The following is a 21,563-nucleotide window of genomic DNA, read 5'->3' on the forward strand; positions in this document are numbered from 1 at the left end:
CACTGAGAGGCAAGTTCTGAAAGTGTTGAGCTAAAAATAGTTTTTCCAAGCCATAGTAAAACAGTCCCGGGGTCAGTAGAGGAAAATGACCCCAGACCTATGGCTGTGGCACAGTGTCCTTGCCTGTGCTGTAGCCTCATGAACAGTTTGACAAATGTATTTGCCTCATTTCAAATTTTTGCAGAACAAAATGCAGGTGAACAAAAATGTTTGTGTTGTATCTTGATTGGTTAATGTTGAAACAGAATGCACATTTAAAAAATAAATTAATCACTGGAGAAGATGAGGGGGCAGTCTCGCCACAGAGCAAGATGGTGGCCTTTTAAGGAAGCTCTGAGGCGGTCTCTAATGGGTGATCCGGTTTCAGTTTATATGGGGGAGTGAAGATCTACACAGCACCCCAGCACTTGAAGAGGGGGCCCCCGGGCTCCTACAACTTAAGCTCTCCATGAAACCTGGCCCAAAACCAGCAGAGCAGAATCAGAGAGGAATGGCTCTGAGTGACACCCTCGGGGAAAGAAATATTGGCATCAGCAACAGTGAGACTCCTGGACACTCCCGTGGGTGCAAGGGAAGATTGAAAAACAGCAGCTACAGCCGCAGAGAGAGGAACAGGTGTGCTACTGTACTGCCGCGGTAAGGAAGTGCCCTACCAATAAAGCCCAGTTCAGTAGGACACTTCTGCAGGGAGAGCTTCCCTTGGGGTTTGAATGGAGGGAAAACTTCAGGCAACACTGCTTAAGTGCCTCTCCAAAAGGAAGAGAAGGACCGGCCCGCTCCAGTGACCACTGGGAGAGAGACTGATCAACATAGCACAGTGCAATGGACTTTATGCTTACCAAAAACTATGTGGCTTGAGAGCCCCTATAGGATCCCAATATTTCACACTCAAGCCCTCTAGAAAGATTGCTAGTGGGTGAAGCATAAATCTTCAAGAGGGGGTGATACCCCATACCGCTGGAGCAGTGTGGCTAATGATAAAATAAGCTACCTACTCAGAAGGCAAATTCATACATACCCCCGAAAGGCATGCATGATCCTATAGAGCCGATTTAACCACACAGAAAAATATTAAAAGGGAGAGAAAGACAGACCTCAGCTTTACGTGAGATCACCAAGCGGGCCCAGACCCCCCTCAAGAGGCACACAAGGTAAAGTAACGGGATTCTTTGAGGCCTCAAGTCCTCAATGAGACACACTTACCAGGCCCACAAGTGTGACATACATAGGATGATAGGCACATGGTCCAAACAAAGACAGACTGATTAACCAGACTCCAATCTTGCAAAACTGAACTCCAGACGGAACTCCAGAAGTATATTACTGCAGAATTCTATGGGAGGGAAAATTGTCAACATTGATGTGACTGGGTCTAGAGGGGTAGAAGCGGAGGGGCAAAGTGACTCACTGAAGGAGAGAAGTGCAACTCTGGAGGATAGGCGCACCACCTTGACTACCCAAAATGAAGAGGCTGCCTGGAATATGGAGAACCTGAAAATCAAGCTAGAAGAGATAACAGCTGTATGCGAGGCCTTGCACAAGGGGCAAATATGGAGGCTTTTGTGAAGGGACTCTTTGCAATGCTGTTAGGGGTAGAGCCAGAACACATCATGCTGGAGTGAACACACAGGGTAGGGCCAAGGCCCTTCACCAAAGCAAACAGACCCAGCGACATAATATTGAAATTCTACAACTTCCAAATCAAAGAGAACTTCCAAATGTCAGCAAGAGAAAGATAAAATCATTGAGGACTAGGACTGCACTCTGCTCCTAGACATTGCATCTCCACACTAGCTAGATGACAGCAATTTTGCCCAATCACCATCCATCTGAAAGACAACCAAATACGTTACAAATAGCTCTTTGCCTTTGGAATAGCCTTTGAATACGATAACAAGTTTCATCAAACATCAAATAAACAGGTTTTAGCCTTCAGTTAATAAAAGAAGAACAGGCCACAACAGGACTATCGACAATGAGACCAAGGAGAGAGGCCTCCTTGGCAGCGGCGTAACGAACCTTGAGGGGGCCCCCCTGCAGGGTAAGTGAAGGGGCCCCCTCCGGACTCAAGCTAGAGCTCCCCAGCAGAAGTGCGGTGCTGACGGGCCCCCCTAGAGGGTGAGGGCTCCCCGCACCGCGGGGGCTGCAGGGGCCTGTGTTACGCCCCTGCTCCTTGGGCTGGGAATGGCACATATGCCACGTACACAACGACAGAGAGGAACAAAATGCAGTCAGAAATCTCAAAGTAGATTAAACTCTGACCAAGAGATCAACTCTGGAGTCCACGTTCTCGCACAGAAGCCATAACAAAGAAAACTATAGGAAGATCCGTCTATCTGTATGACTGAACACGTAAGATTGAGATAGCCCGCAAGGGACTTCGGAGATCAGTGAATTCCACGGACTGCCCTACAACCACAATGTGCACAATGGCCACTCAACATGAATGAGGGGATCCCCACCTCTTTGGAGAGGCCTCCACAGCATTGCCTGACATTCTTTCTACAATATCCTTTTGGTTTTGTTTTCAAGTTGGGTTGGTTGTTTGGGGAGTTGTTAGCTGGGGAAAAAGAGCAAGACACCGGAGAGGATCTACAGAAAAACTGGAGCATCCACAACATAGTCACACAAATAGAGACCCTCACATGACCACAGGGTACACACCCTGGCTGCATCACAATAAATGCTTAAGGTACTAACATTGAACATCAAGGAGCTGAACTCCCCAAGTAAACACACATATACTCATCAGTTCAGAAGGGAAATATAAAATAGCGACCCTACAAGAAACTCGCATGAAGATACTGGAGGCCAAATTTGAACAAACAAGAACACAGATATTCTATGCACCGGACTCCTTGAAACACAATGGGGCAACTATCCTCTTATGTAGATACCTTCCATTTATTGCAGCAGATTTCAAGAGAGACAAAGAGGGCAGATATCTAAAAGTAACAGCAATGTGTGCTGGGAGGAAACTTATTAAACCATCAACATATGACCCAAACACCAGAAAGGATACCTTTGTATATAAGAAAGCCTAGCAGAATTTGGAGAGGGAGGATTTTGACATGGTATGGGGCTTTAACGGGGATTGAACAGGGGCAAATAAAAATGCAGGGGAATTCTCCAAAACACTTATAAATAAGTTAAGAGAACTGGGTGTCTGATGTCTGGAGGGGACAACAGGACACCGAGTGAGATCTCACTTCTTTCTCACATGTCCTTCGGACATACTCAAGAATGGTCTATAGTATGGTTAATACCCAGTTAGGCTCTTTAATATCCATCTATTACCTGTCTTGGTTAGGAAGAATCAATACTTTTAAATGTATTTTACCCCATCTGATCTACCTGTTCCAACCCATTCCGGTACTTATAAAACGAATATTCTTCACCAACCTTAGGAGTATGATAATAAAACGTATTTGGGAAGGAAGAGAGCAAGAGTTGTATATAAAAATGTATGCAGACCGGAGGTCTTGCTTTGCCCTACTAAAGATCATCACTATTGAAGGTCCTAGCACACTGGGCCTTGTGAGAATCTGAAGAAATATGGCTACACCTTGACAGTACAGTCACAGTTCTGGGATTTGGTGTGGAAACCCTCGTCAGATAAACCACCCATTTCCTCGATATTGCATTTATCACAGCTAAAAGTCATCAAGTTGCTGTAGACATTGTGTAGAAAGCCAACCTAGAAAGTGAATATTGTAGAGGGGCCCTATAATCTGATGGATTGTAAAACAGTTTGTGCGCACAATAAAGGGGGGCATATGTGGACTTTAAATAAGTCACTGAAAGATGCTTATGCCGTTCATGTACTTTTCAATGTGCGTCTCTACAACAGGGATAGAGGATTTGCCGGGTCACGGCGGGAACATTTGTAATCATGCTCATGCTTACAAAATAAGGATGTACAAGAAATTAAAGTGTTAAAGTAATGTTACTAGCTTGCAACTACTCTATATATTGACCTCAAAACTCAATAAAAATATGTTTGGTAAAAAAATATATTAATAATCACAATATGAGTTTGTATTAGCTCCTTATATTAACACTCCTCCATGGTCAAACTAAGTTTGTATCACAAATGAGAAAAACCTACTTTACAGATACCTTCTCCTGGATATGAAAGGTAACAGAATGAGAGAGCAAAGTCCCTCTGCAAGGAATCCTCTTTAAATATAAAAACCCTCACCCACATTTTGTAGCATGCTTCATCGTAGAGCTTATATCTCGTCCCAAGTAATGTTCTCCTGCGACAGGCTGAACTTCTCTGGGGAAGCTCTAGATTTCATATAGTATGGGAAACGTTCAAACAAATAAGGGAGCACTGAGTAGTTAGTACTTTAGAGGCAACTTAAAAGTGTTTTCTACTAACCATGCGTCTTCAATAAACAGATATGTTTGACAAGGTTTAAAAACATAAGCTGATGCATGGAAAGTTCATTATCTATTTAACAACCGTAGCTCTCCATACTCAACGATAAGGGGGAAATGAAGTGTAAATGAACTCATGAACGGAAATGAGGAGAAAAAAAGTTTCACTATTTTGGAGTCATTGTTTGATTATGCCTCATTTACTCATTATCATTAAGTCAGGAGAGCCTAGGGTGTGGGCGTGACTCGCACATGTCTCCACAATGATGTGTTCAATAAAATAAGAATTGGATAAAGAAGGAGCAGGAGTGATTATTTGTTGAACTTCTAGGTAAGTGTGGTTATGTGCAGTTAAAACTAACACCCATGTATTGTATAATAACCTCCTCATTACACGACCTCCTTATACTTACATTTCTTGCACTTGTGGCAAGTTTTCTAAAGGTGTTCAACAAAAGAAGATGTGTACCACACAAGCTAGACCCAGACCAGAAATCATTCATGCTGGAAGAAAGGACCAACATTTCAACAGTGTCAATAGTTGGGTTTCGAGGCAGAGCCCAAACATGAGCTAGCAATGGTTTTCTAGCTCTGTAGGACATCACCAAGAAATGCTTTTTAAACAAGTGTTAAAAAGATTTGGCTCAGTCACTAACATGAATAAAAAACATTGCCTAGAAACCTATATATGTAAACTATAATTAAAACTGTTGCATCTTATAGTGCTTCGACATATCGCCAATTAGCCACTCTCAAAGACACCCATCAGCACCTGCTCTTTAGCCAAGGATGTGTTAATCAACTAGAGAACTATGTCAATTATATATTTTCTATTTGTTATGCAACATTCCTAGACAAGCATGTCCCCGAATACCAAATTTCCACATCCCCAATGTATTCTTCGGTGTCGAATTCAGAATATTTGTTTAATTTTAAATATTTACTAAACTGTACACACCAGAAATATGATTGGATATTAAACGCACCCACATTGACCATCTTTCATTGTAGCTATTAGTACATTCTTTTCCTGTGGAAGGCAGTCACAAGGGTATGCTTGCTAAGGTCAAACTCAAAGTGCTAATTTGGCCACAGTTTGAAGGCATAAGTTATTTCTTCCCGTAGAGCATGAATTACCCATACAGAGTCTTGCAGTAGACCCCACCGTACCAGGTAGCCATTACCATCGCACCAGGATGCTGTCCCCACTCTCTACGCAGTAGAACTGTAAGGGTTTTAGGTCATTCTCTAGTTCAATCTCAACACCTTTCATTTTCATACTTTCATAAGACAGCCTCAGTTCTGACCCAGGGACTTTCAGTAAGCGGCACAGGAGCCCCTTCACCTTCTGAACGGTCATTGAATCTGGGAGTTTCTTCAGAAGTGGTTTTTGCTCAGATTTATCTGGACATTGGATGCTTAGAGTTAACAGCTGGTTTTTCAGAGCAAATGGCTGCTGCTGCTTTAATTCCCCCTCTTCAGGTGCACCATATTTCTCTATGAGACATGGATATCTGGGATGTTCAGCAAGAAACGCTTGACTTGGCGCATTAAGGTTAGGATCCTTATTCCCCCCGGCCTTCAACCATGCAGTCCCAAAGGTCTTGCGGTAGTCAAGTTCAGCTCCCTTTCTCTCTTCTGGAAGAATCTCCGTCTTGTTTAGGAACCTGAGGCCACCTATCTTTGCAATGATGAACTGTCTTGCTGTTTCTAGATTAGTTTCGGTTTCTAGCAAAGGGTTATTCTGACAGCTCAGAGAATGTAAAGATTTTAGTTTATCCAGTTCATTGATGAACGACCATTGAGAAATGTTATTGTTGTCAACTGAAAGATGATTCAATGAAGAAAATATTGCACTTTTGCTTCCAAACCTTACATCGCAAAAGCAAACAGAAGAAACTCCTGTGTTTATTAGAATTAGCTTTTCGAGTGCAGGAAGGTTTGAGAGCTCAGACAACTGATTTCCATCTATTAATTTATTATTAGAAATGTCCAATAGTTTCAAAGATTGCAACACACTAATGGGTCTTTCTAGGACTGTAATATCATTCGAGACGAGATGCAACTCCTCTAGTGCTGGCCACATTGGTGCGCAATGAAGCACCCATGTCCATGTCAGTTTTGCATGGCTGAGGGATAGCACCTTTAGCTTTATAAAGGCACCAGATAACAACGCTGGGTCAGAAGGAAATCCTAATCTGTTCCCACTGAGATCAAGGATTTTCAAGTTTCTCATCTGACGGGCAATATCGGATACATTATCCCAATGCGAAAAGAGGTTTTGTGATAAATTTAGAGCTGTAATGTTGGGACATACTTTCAAAATATCCCCGTCTCGACCAGCCTGACTGACATCACAGTCTCTCAGTGAGATGTTCTCCAATTTGAAAAGTTGACTTTCCTCTTCTGCAGACTCAAAAACAACAAGTTCAACCTTCTTCTTGCCAATTATAAGTGCTTCTTCTTGAGTATTCTCATCACTTAATTTGCCTCTAAATACATAACGGCGCTTTAAAGCTGTGAGGAAGTCCACTCCGAAGTTGGCCTTTTTTGGGCGAATAAATGATGCCCCTTGAGGGTGGCTACACTTAAAATACTGCACCCCTTCATGGCTGCCATCGTGCTTTCCTCGGTTAGGATTGTCCCATTCCACACCAAGCCAGAGTCCAGCTGTAGGGGGAACATTTCCAACATACTGCACAGTGGCATATTCTCCATCACAGGTGATTCTACTGCCAATGGCATTACAAGGCACACAGTCGGTCATGGTACGTTCAATTAAATGGTTTTAGAATAATCAATATAACTTGTATTTGGCTACAGAAATGCTCAATGTGATCCCCTTAATTTCCCTCGATATAGGTGTTTCCTAACATTCTAATTGGGCTCCAATGCATGCATCTCTGTGTTAGGCTCTAGCAACATAAACTGTAGAAGTAGAATAGAGTCTATTCATCGCAGATGCCCAGATAAACCTCCATCCTTTTCATTAGGAAGATATTCTCGTGGTCTGAAAGAGGAAAAAAAATAGGTTTAAGGTTTACGTGCTGCTTTTATTTGTTAACTGCTGTATCACATTAACATTCTTCCGGTTTATGCTACATGAACAATCCTAACAACGCAGTATTTAGGTAGTCTTATTTCAAAACATTAAATTGGCCTTTTCTTTTGACTAACATGTGTTGTCAGACAAATAAACATGCAAGGTGTAATCCCTGCCATGGAGGTGAAAGCTCTCCTACAGGATGCTGCCTTCACTACTGAGCCTTATATCCCAAGAACTGAGATAGAATGCATTGGTTATCTTCATGCACTGTGATACCGTTACCTTCAGTTCCATAAGCAAACAAGCATTTGCAATGCAATAGGTCTCGCAATGGTGAGAGTTAAAGCTATTGGCATTGTAAATGACAATGTTTTTACCTATGTGTTTTGGTATGGAGTGTAGTGGATGTATGAATAGGGACGCAGCTGCAGCATTGTTTAGCTGACTAACAATGGGGAATTACCATATGGAAAACAGAATGACAAAAAGATAAGGAGCATAGAACAAAATTAAATTAGGCAGGAAAGAAGAAAGTCAGGTTTAAATCAATAAATAAAGTAAATGAATACCGGGTACGGAAATAAGAAGGCGCAGTGATGTTTGTGCAGAGAGAAATCTATAAGACAACAGCTGTGCAAGAAAGTGAAAATGAGTGAGGAGCAGAAAAGAGGAAGGAGGAATGATAAAGAGGAAAAAGAATATGGGAAAGTGATGTCAAATCAATGAAAAAGAAACACAGTAGTAGAGAGATAGCCACGTGAGCGGGATTGAGTAAGTAAGAGCGATGGGGCTATACATGAAGGGAACCAGCGAGCTAGGGGAAAGGGAGGAGGACAGAGCAGCGAGGGAGCGAGAGAACAGAGTTTTCCCTTATATCAGTTCAGCGTCAAAGATCTGATCTGGGCCAAGGTAAACACAAAAACATTGTGTTGGTGTCGACTCGGCACTGAAAAGTAGACCCTGGTACACTTTTTCACATCCAATTACGGTTTTACTGGTAGAGTCTGCTTAAAAACACAAGTAATACTATAGCGTCTGCTGCTGAACACCAGAAATTGCTTAAAAGAAAAATAAATAAATAAATAAGCCAGTCTGAGACCTCACAAGCCTTCATGATATATGGTCATCTCATGGAGGTAAACCAAATTCAAATGTATTTTTGTTTGCATGGTTAATTAAAATCTTTGCAGAAGGAGTTAATAAAAACGAAGGTGAAATTAAAACATTACCTAGAAATATATGCACCCATAGCATCAGATTTAATCAAAATGAATCAGAAACATCACAGTTTTAATCCCTTCGGTACTCACGGCAGCCCCCGGCCGTCACGGTGGCCGTGTGCGACAGCCGGGGTCCGTCTGAATCCCGCCCACTCGTTAATTCTCCGGCACAGCGGGAGAATTGCACCAGTGGTTAAAGTACTTAAAACATTTTGTCCGGATAAAGTGTGTTTGTGATGTGCATGGTCATCTTTTTTTATTTTAACCTGCTGGGGTCGAGTTTTTTCCCAGAATAGGACAGGAATTTGACCAGTCTAAGGTTAAGGGCGGGGTTAATCCGGTTCAATGACTCCGTAATAGACTGAGTGCATGTCCGTACCCTCTGGTTGTCATTGAGGTAAACCACCAGTACCACTAGTGCAGTGGGATGCAGGGAGGAGGGCTGTACTTTCACTGTCAAGCCACCCATCCTATTGCACAAGAGCCCCACCAAGCTACTAAACCTTACGAACACCTTCACTTCAGAAAGCAGCAAAAGACGTTTCTACTAAAGTATACCTATTTAAATAACTCCTGGTTTGCCTGACAATTCAGTTGCCTCAGAAAATACACCTGTTCTATTTATCCCAATCAAGTCTTTAAACAATTCCATACCATACTAAGATTTCTTTATTTCGTTTTTTCACCATAAAAGAGCAATCACAAATATGTACAAACAAGTTAAAGCAGATACAAAAGTTAAAAAGAGATAAAACAATTGATCTAGGAAATTGCATTTAGAATGAAAAGATGGTAGGAGAATCAGTCATAATCCAGTTCTTGGTTTTGCATATTGAAGAATTGCATCTGGCCCACCACATGGAAACGTGAGACCGCATAAACTATATGGGAATCAGTATTATATTTTAAAATTCTGAATGCTTCCTTGTAGTGGGTTGTGCCTAGGTTTTTACATAGCTGTATCAACCATCTTGTTCTAATTGTGCGATAACCCGGGTAGAAAAAGAACACGTGGAGTTCAGACTCAATTCACATGTTGCAGCTGGGCACCCACTTGGATTTCCACCCAACCATTTGCACGTCGGAGAGCGCAGTGGTAGACAGCTGTGATGAAACTGCACATAACGTTTCCTGCCTAATACCGGGCAGATTTCGTCAAGGCATACCTCCAACTTGCATGTGTCTTTCACATCCAAAAAGTGTAGTGTAAGGGAACCGTGAGTGGATCTTGCGCGAAGATTAGCGGTTATTACGCCCCAATTGCTAGAACTTAAGAGTTTACATGATATTCTCAAGCATGCCATATTAGGGTTGTCCCATAGATTTTTTAGCCCTATTGCATAAAGGCCTTCCCTAATAAATAGGAGCCAAGGCAACTTTCCTGAGCCAGGGAGTCTCAGGATTTCCAGTAGCTCCAATCTGTACTCCGCCAGTTCCGGTGTTACCCAGAGGCACTGAAAAAAAACAATTCAGTTGAAATTCGAAATCATACAAAAAACTAAACATAAAAAGAATGAATTATCTATACATGGTATAGCATCTGCTGTTACAGAAGGGTAGCAATGCTTGAGCTGTGCCACACTCAAACCCACCAACAGCAGCAAGGAACGTTTGAGTTCAACTTCGGTGCTGTGCGCTACCAGGACGGATGCTCTGCACTTAATGCTTTTCGACGTTACCTGAAGAACAACCATACACCAGCAAACTAAATCAAACGTAATTGGTGAAATTTTTAATGGCTGGCTACTTTGGATATGAGATGCACTGAAACAGCCATGAACCCTTCTCACAATAGTAGAGAGTACCTTAACAGTTAATATCTACATATTGCATGCAATTCTTATAAGCTATGCGTTGACTGAAACATCCCAAAAATGTCAATCGTCTTCAACACAAGGTCAAGATCCTAGCTCCATTAAGACAATAATTGCTAGCCACCTGTCATTATCTGCAAGGTGGGCTCAAATTGCCAAAAGAAGACTCAAATCTGGGCAGAATTTTACTGAAGCTAGTGGCAAGATTTGTGGTAAGTAAGAAACCATGAATCAGCCCTGCATGAGGCAGGCATCAGTAATGCCAAATACAAGTTTTATCAATCCCATTAAAAATAGAAATCCTCAAAAAGTAGCCATAATTATAGTTCTCTCGAATCATAAACAGTATTGTGACATAAGGGTATTTGGAATTGTGGCTTTGTGAATGTGATGTACTCTGAAAATACATCAAATCTACTTGCCCATCGGCTGGAGGTAGACAGGCTGGTGCCGCTACCGAAACAGTGGCACGAGTGTAGAAGAGCAGCCCTAGAGGTAGGGTAAAAACTGGCAGTATGGGGTGCCAAAACACGGTGTAATCTGCCTTGACAGCAAGAACAAATATTACAGTATGTGTATCCAAAATCAAGAGGAGTGGTCGGCAATCTTTAGTTATAGTTATGTTAGAATTTTCATAGAAAGAGCATTTTTTTGTTTCGTTACTAACTTTGGTGCAGTTGGATGAATCTATACAAAACAAAACCAAAACAAAATAGTTTTATCCACCTCAGCTGCTCCTGGAATTTTTGATAGCCAATTTATCAACTGGGGGCCAAGACAACAAGCATTGGCATAGCCAATAGGTCTCGCCTTTAGGATCATATAAGTTTTTAGTTATTCAGCACAATATCCTTGGTGCAACAACATCAACCGTTGCATGGCTAAACACTTATAACGTCCCAAAGGTGAGCTGGGTCCTGGCCCGGGCACCAATATTCTGAGGGGCGCAGGGAGATGTGTGGATTAACCCCTTCACTGCGGCGGCTATTCCGCCGCAGTGCTAAGGGGGCAGGGCGGCCATGCGGCGGCCGCATGCTTGTGACGGAACCGCTCCGTCACCAGCCGCGGTTGCGCTGTGCTTATGACGGAGCGGTTCCGTCACGGCGCCGCCCGCTCAATGGAATGCTCAGCGCAGGCGCGGAATCCGCGCAGCGCAGGCGCTCCAAGCGGGCCGTGACGGAACAGCTCCGTCATCAGCACAGCGCGACCGCAGCTGATGACGGAGTGGTTCCGTCACCAGTAGGGGAGGGGTTAAGGTACGCCAACAGAAGCGCCCTTCTCATCTTGCTCCAGCCTTGTCCCTGCCTGTTCGCTTCGGTCTGAATTGCCAGTTTAAAGTGGGTTAAGTCCTTTATTATCATACTGTGGGCGAGGTTTCTAACACCCCTCTAGCCCCTTCCTTGACCCACCCCCCCTTCACCCTCTGACCCCTGCTGGCACACATCAAGAAAACCATCATCTGCTTGAGGCATCTAAACTATCTGTGATTTAGGTGAGCTGGGGGTGGTCTGGGGATGTTGTTGTTCGAGGCCAGTCGCTGCTCTTCCAGGTACTGACCAGTGAACACAAAAGGGACCCCCTGCTGCCTCATTTCATTCACTACCATCAGCAAGGGCGTTTCCCTCTGCCCACGCCCAGGGCGCTATCTTAGCAAAGACCGGCTCTGGAAGGGAGGATGGGCAACGTTTCTATGCCAAATTAATATTTAACGAGGTTTGAAAGTTCACCAAGAATGTAATCTATTTTACATAGTGTCTGCTAATAAAGTGAAGACACGTATTTTATTAAAGAAGATTAGCAACAAATTCCAGACATTGTCGACCATTTACATCCTTCCTCGTATAGTGGATAATATCAGATGTAAACACTCCTTATGCTGAGACAGTGAGGACAGACACCGCGTGGGTTATGTCTGAACACCGGGCCATCCTTCAAGCGATCCTAGTGAGCCATGAAGCCCAACCAGGTGGTAATCTAACTCGTGCGGCACACAGGGGCACATGAGCCACGAGACCCAGGAATTAACGAAAATGAACGCTTGCACTGAGGGATTTCAAGATCATACTTAAATCAACTTCATATCAGCATCCAGCGCTATGAAACCTGTGTCGCAGGCGCTATAATAAAAGTCACGGTAGAAAGTTTCCACGGATAAAGGGACGGATGGATTCACAGTACAGACAGAAAGGATGTACAAGCTAGATAGATAGATAGTGGTTGATGGAAAGACAGATGGATGGATCCACTTTAGGCTGCTTCACTGAGGTCTCTAGCATTTTTGCATTGACCTGGTACAATAAAAGTTTAACTGACCCCCAATGGGCAGGGATAACCAACCACCCCCCTCCTCCTCCGGTGATTTTTGTTTTGAAACCTGCCTGTGGTCTCATTGCTATTACTGGGCCAATCGTCACTTCTGACAAAACCACCACCAAAATCGTCATTGCCGATGGCAGTTTCAGCAGAGAGGCCAAGCGCTGAATGAGCAGAGTGTCGGTGATTGGGCAGATCTCTGCTGAAGCACTGATACTCACTGGACAAAGCGGGCACTGCCATAGTGGCTTCTGTTTCCAACAGGGTAGGAGAGTGTGCTTTACTTGCTACATTCCGACACCTTTTACAGTTGTGCGGTAATGGTACAAATCCGTGGCGCCATGATGCCAAACATTTTAAGAACAGATTTTGAGCGATGCTATTTGTGGGATTACAAGGTTGACTTGTAAATCACAGAAATACTCAGAAAATTTACCAGCAGCAAAAAGCCGGTGGTACCTAAGCGATCCTTTTATTGTCCTGTAGGTGCTACAATCCGTGCAACCCACCACATCCTGAAAGGAGACCTCTAATCCTCGGTACATGAAGTTTAAACCAGACAACTTCTTGTTGTAAAAAGGCAGATGTGTTCAGTGCAAGTGTCTAAAAGCACTAGTGTCATCTTCCAGAACGCGGAGCCCAAGTAGAGAAAAGGACATTTCTGAAGAAGTTGCCGCAATGTTTGGTCCTAACCAGACATCGATAGCACTGAACGACAAAACGAACCACGTGCCTAAACCCGAGAGTTTCCTTCAACAATGTCACCCTGTAATGCAGCCATATTGACGTACTTGCTCAGAACATTCTGAAGGAAAACTGCTGTGGGGAAGCTTTCTACACACCCCGGCTTCCGTCCACCAGGAATGGTTCCTGCTGCTCACTGGGTCGTTTTTTGTGTCAGTATCTACTTCCTGGTTGGCAGAAACCACCATTTGCAAAAAAATAACATGACTTTAGCAATTTGTAAACACACCTTCCGTCAGTAGTTTATAATTTTGTAGGACTTTGATTTGTGAAGTGTTTTGCATTCAACCCTGCTGCTTCACAGAGGTAGCCATGGGCGTTTTTCTCTGGGGTGCCACAGGAAACATCACCACCCGTCTATACTTTAAACGAATACCTCAGTGGAGGTCACACTGGTGGGTTTTTCCAAGTGATGCAAGAGGGCGGCGCCAGGGGCTTGTAAATAAGCCTGGAAGAATTACAGGTTCAGAAGTGCACCGAAATACAAAGGTAGAGGTGGGGGCATATATCTACACATGAAGAGCCCTGTCATACTACGAAAAGATCTTAAATCGTCTGCCACAATAAACAAGTGATCTGCAGAGATCATCAAATCATACAGTTATGCAACGTCTGCCGCGTGCCCACATTGTCCCGGCTATGACTCCAGATCGGCTGTGACCAGAGGGTATGTTAGGGGGGCATTAATGACCGTAGAGAGAGCAAAGGTGAATACGTCCTGAAGCTCACGTGAGGTTGAGTGCTGAGAGAAGAGGGTTTGGGGGAGGGGGCGGGAGGAGAGCACAGAGCGACACGACCATGGAGAAAGCAAGCGAGGTGGTCATGGGCCCAGGGCAGATTGCAAGACATGCCACAGCAGCGTGGAGGGACTGGGACGGCTGGGGGTGAACAAAGAGGATCCCCGCAGGCCCTGTCAAAGCTTCCAGAGCAGGGCACCTGCTGCTGTGGGGCTGCATCACTGCACATGGTTATTTCACTTTCTCCCAAGCTCTTCCTTTTATCTCTTGCTTTCATTTTCTTCGCACCTCATGCATTTAAGGCCAGCTAGTTGGCTCAGTGAGTTAAGTGCTAGATGCGGATGGAGGTCTGTAGGAGCTGTTGATCACAAGTTCAAATCCTGAAAGCTTAACCTCTGCCTTTTCATCCTTCCAGGGTTCATAATTTCAGTGCTATTGAAACGGGGGTAATAATAACCGTGATTTAAAGCACTTGGAAACCGCAAAACTGCAGTGCTGAACGCTATAGAACACAGAGGTCGAACAACACGGAAAGCAATGCAACGCGTGCACGTTTTTGGGGACAAAAGCGGATCGATTCCAAGAGGACCCCCTATGCAGCGCATGCGTGCTGCGTAGGCGAGACCTAAAAAGGGGTAACAAAACGCTGATTCCCCATGATATTTCCCATAGGAAACTTTGCTCTTCGATACACAAAAAACAAATTTAATAGAATTACACACAATTTGACAAAAAATTAAAACATCATTCAGAAAGTGTGCTTTTTAGGTCTCGCCTAGCGTTGCAGCACAAATGTGCTGCCATCGCTTTGCGAGGCATGCAGTATACACTATAGTGTGGAAGCTCCGCCCACTCTCTGGCCCATAAACATTGGCTTAGGTTATTAGCGCTGCCTCTCGATTGGTTTTAAACTTGTTAGTCCCTCCCCATCAAAACCATGTCAGTCATTTGTGTCCTTCCATGGCTACTGGCCCCTTCACTGCACAGACTACTTTCTTCCCATGCCCACCTCACCTCTCCTCCCGAAGTCTGATGCCTTCTCGTAGCCCCCACCAACCCCACCCCTCATGCCTCGTCACTCAGGAACTAGCAGCCACCTGCACGCTATCCCTGCCTTTCAATTTCCAGGCAGTGCACGTCTTCGGCATTGCTGTGTTATAGCATGCACTTTACAGTGCCCCAGGGGCACAAGCAGGCATCTACTTCTGCGTGCCTTTCTTGTTAAAACTGTAGTAGTGTGCAAAGTGCATTCGTTAAAGGCAGGTCAGGAGCGTCGCGCCGACCTGGTGGCTCATTGCTGCGCGGGCTGCAGCAATGAGCATTCATTGTTAGGCCAGATTCTATGGCCGGCCGTGGTTACCCACTGCATTCATGTGAAATGGTGAGGTCACGTTATTGCAACAAATACTCTATCGGTAATACTCGCTGATTGCGCGTCAGGGCGAGCAGCAGTTTTGTTTCTTTACTTTCATTACTTTGCAGCAGCCCGCAACGCCGCAATCATTATTTTGGTTCCCCGGCCAGACACCGGCGTTCACTGAACGGATCTGTCACAGGAGGCACCCGGAGCAAATGATTAATAGAAAAGATCCGGGGAAGCTGAGCACGCCACCGCTTGCACCACGCAAGCTTGCATCGGCCTGTATAGCTCACCAGACCCCTCCAGCTTTATCTGCTGCTGACCCGCCGTTGTGAGCCTGCTGCCGCCCTGTTCTAGAGATTACTGCTCATCACTTATAGGATTTTAAGAGTCTGGGAATGTGCACCAATGACTACAGCCATATATCTTGTGCAACGCACACAACCACACAGTCTCACTTGCATCCACTCTGAAGTATCTATTTGAGCACATTTCATGTGCAAAACTAGCTCCTGTTTACATGCTCTAAAGTAAACAGAGCGAGCCCAGCATGCACATGCATTATGCAGGCAGCGCTCAGTGGGTCATCTGTACCAGCAGCACTTTCTTTCAAAGAGGGTTGGAGCTCCGTCCACACACTTTTCTAGGTCTGGATGGTAAGAGCAATTACCATCCACTTAACCATTAAAGCCTTTCAGTGCCTGCCTGGCTCTCGTGATCTCATAGGAGAGTCAAGCAGCCAGACACCTTCAAGATTGTGATGCTACATCGCATTCACTTTTTTGTCACTGTGAGTAGGCTAAGCAGGGCTGACCTAGCGCCCTGGCCTGCAGTGAGGGAGGTCTTAAATACCACTCACTTATGTCGCGCAGCAGCATCATATTTTCAAGCAGCCCCGGACGTGTAGGGCCTCAGACCTGTATTTCTTGGGGCTGCCTGTCAATCACTGCACAGGCCAGCAACACCCTTTTTCAAGTTGTCACAAGCTAGGCAAATGGTTGCAGTGTAGTTCCTATATTCCCTATAGGCTCTGCGCATTGGAATAATATATCCTGCAGCTTAGACTTAGGACTTCTGTCGACTAGGTCTCTGCCGAATATATTAGACTTAATTGTGAGTGCCAGCTAGCTCAGAGGTCACTAGAAACGTTCTCGAAAGTACAAGAAGGGATTAGTCTCTGACAACCATATAACATGACAACTTTGTTTCCCCAGAATGAAACGTATCTCTAGAGTCGCGGAAACAATAGACAGCTATTTCACTCAGTCAGATGTGCATGCTTCGTTTCACCAGAGTTGCTTAGAAATAGAGAGACGGGCGTTTTAAATAAAAGTATTTATTGAACAGTCTTATTTCTTAAGCATAAGAAATGCACTGCTACAATTGAAATGCTAGTTAAGAAGTACAATGCATATAATACGAATAGTATAAAATAGTACTGTAAGAGCATGATATGGTTTCTAAGCCATAAACATAGAATACATAAAATACATACAGTGATAAAATAGTGGCTAAAAGTACTCAACTGGTCCTTCTAAAATACGCCTACCCGGTGTACCTAACCTAAGTCTAGTACGAGGGAGGAGTAAGTGTGGTGTAGCTTAAGTCTAGTAATTTTCTGCCAAGAATCTGTTCCAAGAATTCTCTATGGGTCTAATCAGCTCCGTATCTTGGTTTTAAAATGATAGAGGTCTTGTATCTCTCTCGCAGGACTCGAACTCCCAGCAACCCGCAAGGGTAGCCTGGAAACAACGGAGCTGGATTTCTCGGCAAGAAAAAAAGACAGCGTCTTCTCAGTGCGTCAGTTGGAGGGTCGGCTTCCTTCGGCACTTGCAGCAGCAGGGCGTCGGGCAAGACATTAGTCGATCTGCTCCTAAACCACCGTGTGTTTGACTTGGCAAATGTAGGCATATTTATACTTTGTAGGTGCCGAGTTTGACGTAAGATTGGACATAATATCGTCACTAGTGCCTCAATTCCTTGAAAACTCCAGGAGTTCTTGGATAAATTAGTATTCAAGCAGGGGGAAGACCCTGACTGCTGAAGGCTGGTTTTTCCAAGAAATCGTTGTGGATTCTCGGAGTTTAGTGGAAGTAGCCATGCCGTATTTGGGCTGCACAGGCTAAGACTAAATAAGGCAATGATTCCTATGCCTATATAAGGATTGGGTGATTTACATCTTATATATGGGCATGAATCGGGAAAATTACACTAGGATTCTAGATTCCCAAATAACATGGTGGGGTTACTACCTGCTGCCTATGAGTGATTGAGGGAATGTGACCTGATGTCACAGAATCGGGTCACATGCATCCTTTAGAAAGATGCTATGCTCGTACTTCAGCACGTACAGACTATCCGTTCACAGCATACATAGCTGCTCATCGTTTTGCATGGTGCCAAACTAGGATGGGGAGCTGAGCCTACCACTTCTGTCAGGTAAACTGGGCAGAGACTTTGTCTGATGTCTGCCAGCCTGTGTAGGTTTTTTTTTGTAGGGCCAATGAGAGAAGGGTGTGAGTGTTGGTAGCAGGGGATATCGTTGAGGCCACTGACTGACTTTGAAGCTGCGTGCTCAGCATCCTATGGTTCTGCTTGGGCCCTGGGCAAATCACTTAATCTCCTCCTGCCAAATCATGCTTGTGACCTTGTGTAATGTAACTGGTTCTAAGGCACGGAACGGTATACAGGGAAGTAGGGCGTTAGGATGATGGAACATTTAAAAGAGTGGCGTCGGGAGAGAAGGAGGATATGAAAGAGAAGGGTACAAGGAAAAAAACTAGAAAATGGAACAGGGAAAGATAGGGTGAATTGTGTATGTTGTTCTGGGGATCCAGGGTGCAAAAGCACAGGTACATTATTCATCCGCCCTGAGCCAGGCCGCTAAAATGGTCTGAACAGTCTCTGCATGAGAAGCCCTCATTGAGCAAGAACAGGAGATTTTATTTCTCAGGCCACTCACTCATGACCCTCTTTGTAATGCCTGAGTCTGCCCCCATATCCAAGGAGTGCTGCTTAAGAGGTGACAATTAGGTTTTCGACACCATTTGCTCACAGCAGGGAGGGTATAAATCTGTATTCCTGAACACAAGTGGCTGTCTGAAGGACGCATGGCACGGGGTCACTTAGGACCTACTCATGATGAGCTCACACAGGGTCAGCAGCGAATGGATCAGCTTGCTTAACTTTTCATCTTGTGGTGCTAGTAAGCATGAAGAACATGTGCTAATGGGCCATGTTGGGTTCTTCATTGCTTTTCTGGAAGAAATGAATCATTTGTTAAATGAGCTGACCTTGGTGCTCTTTCATCTCATACATTTGAACAACACTGCAATTTTCTGGGGCTGCGATGTTTTGATATTTAAACACAAAAGATGTCCCTTATTTTGCATGTCGTTTAAAACTTGCATAATTAATTTATTCTTGTGAACTCTGGTTCTTGACGTTACACTTATCCTGGAAGTGTATGCAGCTATTCTATTGTTTCTACTGGGAATTTATATTTAATTTAACTTTTACCCATTCCTGTGTTTATGGCCTGACAAATGATTTGCGTTGTAGTGCCTGCATTTGGCAGCTTTCGGTAAAACACAGTTTTATCCAGGTTGCAAGGTTACAGGACATAAACAATGGGCTCAGGCCGTAAACTTCGGGGAAGGAAACCCTGCCTTGTCTTTGATGCGCTCGCTGCTCTTGTTATCACGGGTTTACCAGATGTGCAGCTTCCATTCTGAGCCTCATGTTGCTGATGGAAAGTTCAGCAGGTACTGACAGCACCATGAGTCCCAGTATGGAAGTGCATCAGTCTATCGTTTTGCTCTGCTATGGAAGCTGCAGTGGTGCTGGAACAATTTACAGAGTGGGGGTGTTGCCATCAATGTAACATACCTAAAATTAAAAGGATTGTGAAAAAAGGGTAGCACAAAAAACAACTCACAAATGCCTTATAAATCTTCTTGCTTTCTCAAATTTGCTTTAAAACTCACCATTTGCCATGTCACCGTGCCTGTTAGGGTCGCTTACTTGAAATAAACACTCGTCCCCAACTTTTAAGCCTCACCACTTCCAAACGTCACCAGCCACCACTGGCACGCACTCTGCAGAACTAGCCCCAGAAGCACGTGCTCAGCATGTAACTTGTACGCCAGCCCAGCAAAGAAATATAGCTCAATGTACAGTGCTACTCCACGAGGTCTGGAGCCGTGCCAGGTTTAAGGACAACCACTGAATATAAGAATTATTCCAATATAGATGATTTACATGCACTCCAAATTCAAGTGGATATCATGTACATCTGGTATAGCTCCGACCCGATTTAATCAATTTTGGACGCCCGTTCACAATTAGTTTAGGTACTGAACTGACTCCATTTGAAGAACCAGTTGAACACTTGTTTCCTTTAGAGCATCAGCCACATGTGCACAATTTCGACAGCATAATCAAAATGCATGCATACTGTGCAGAATAATCTGTGTACGTACCTTGTCCACAAGTAGCCTATGTTTACCCTGTGCACATATCCGCAATCGTATCTCTTGACCAGTTTCACCCAAAAAACAAAAGAGCTATTCCTAAAATACCGGCTAGGAGTACTGCCCTCTGCAGACCACAAGGCACCCTGGCTGCGTCCTTTAAAAGCAGCAAAATGTCGCCTGTGCGGGAATGACGAGGAAAATATCCTACACCTCATCACTACCTGCAAGGAGATGCAGCCTGAACTCAGGAATTTGCTGAGACCAGTATTCAACAAAAAGGGGATCAGGTCCTGTAGGCAAGCAGTCCTTGCTTGCTTTTCAGGCGACGAAGTACAAATAGCTTGTCGACTAGTAAAATACATCAAAGCCTTAGAAGCTAGAATTGCCTTAATGAAAGAATAAATGGACAAAGAGAGCGTACACTCCACACCCCTAGAATCAACAAACATGTGTTCCACACATAATGCAGGAACCAGATGAGACCACTACTCAACAAAGAAGGGGATCAGGCCTTGTCGGCAAGCAGCCCTGGCTTGCCTCTAAGTGGACGAAGCTCAAATGGCTTGTCGACTGGCAAAATACATTAAAACTGTGGTAGCCAGAATCACCAAAAAAAAGAAAGAATGAATGGACAAGGAAAGCGTACTCTCCACACTCATACACTTAAAACAACACTTGGTCCACACAGAGGCAAGCCTGACTTATAGGTATAAAAAATGGACAGAGGAGCGAAATGCACGGACATCCGGGAAAAGGAATGGCTTGCCTCCGACAAGGATGCCTCCTATATGGAATGTGGTCTGCAACGCATCCGGAAAGGGAAGCAGGCAAGGTTAATCCACTAGAAATAACCCCGGAGGAATCGTAGAAGTGATCTGGCGGCGGACAAACACTTATTCTCAATTTTTTTTTATCAATTTTTAATTTTTTTTACAAGAACTACCGCCTAGGCTGCTACAAATATCTTTTTTAACTTATCTTTTCTTATTGTTTTTAGGTTTTGCCTAGCAATGCGTACGAAGTACGCATGCGCTAGCAAAACCTCTTGAGTTCTATGTCGGGTGATGACCCGCCTCTGTCTATCATTGGCTAGCTCCATAAATGGAGGCTAGCCATTGGGAGACAGAGGCTGTCAATCGCGCTTTCTCTTGAAAACGCGATTCGGGGGCGTTTCGCGGTGTTTTTTTAAGCCCCGCCCCTTTGTCCTGGGCCGCGTTGCGATTGGCTGCCGGCCCGGGACACCCCCGTGACGTAATTCCCGGGCCGCGCTGTGATTGGCTGCCGGCCCGGGACACCCCTGTGACGTCAGCCAATCACAGCACGGCCCGGGACCTGACTTGTTTTTTTAAATGCATGGCGAGAGAAAGCAGGGTCTGTGCGGGCGCAGTGAGTCAGCACCAGAAAGTGCGTTTCGCATCTGCCAGCTTGGGGGGGGGGGGGGGTCGATGGGTGCTTTACTCATCCCCGTGTG

At 44.5% G+C, this 21,563-nt stretch overlaps 1 pseudogene across 1 annotated transcript in view; it reads right to left on the reverse strand.

Annotated features, from left to right (window-relative positions):
* Positions 1-5,292: 5,292 nt before the first annotated feature.
* Positions 5,293-21,563, reverse strand: part of LOC144806662 (tubulin-specific chaperone E pseudogene) — an 82,629-nt pseudogene continuing 66,358 nt past the window's right edge. The window contains exon 2 of the transcript XR_013605868.1: positions 5,293-7,393. The product of XR_013605868.1 is annotated as a tubulin-specific chaperone E pseudogene (transcript). The remainder of the gene's footprint in view (positions 7,394-21,563) is intronic.

Source organism: Lissotriton helveticus, unplaced genomic scaffold (assembly GCF_964261635.1).
Source record: "Lissotriton helveticus unplaced genomic scaffold, aLisHel1.1 SCAFFOLD_390, whole genome shotgun sequence".
NCBI classification, from domain to species: domain Eukaryota; kingdom Metazoa; phylum Chordata; class Amphibia; order Caudata; family Salamandridae; genus Lissotriton; species Lissotriton helveticus.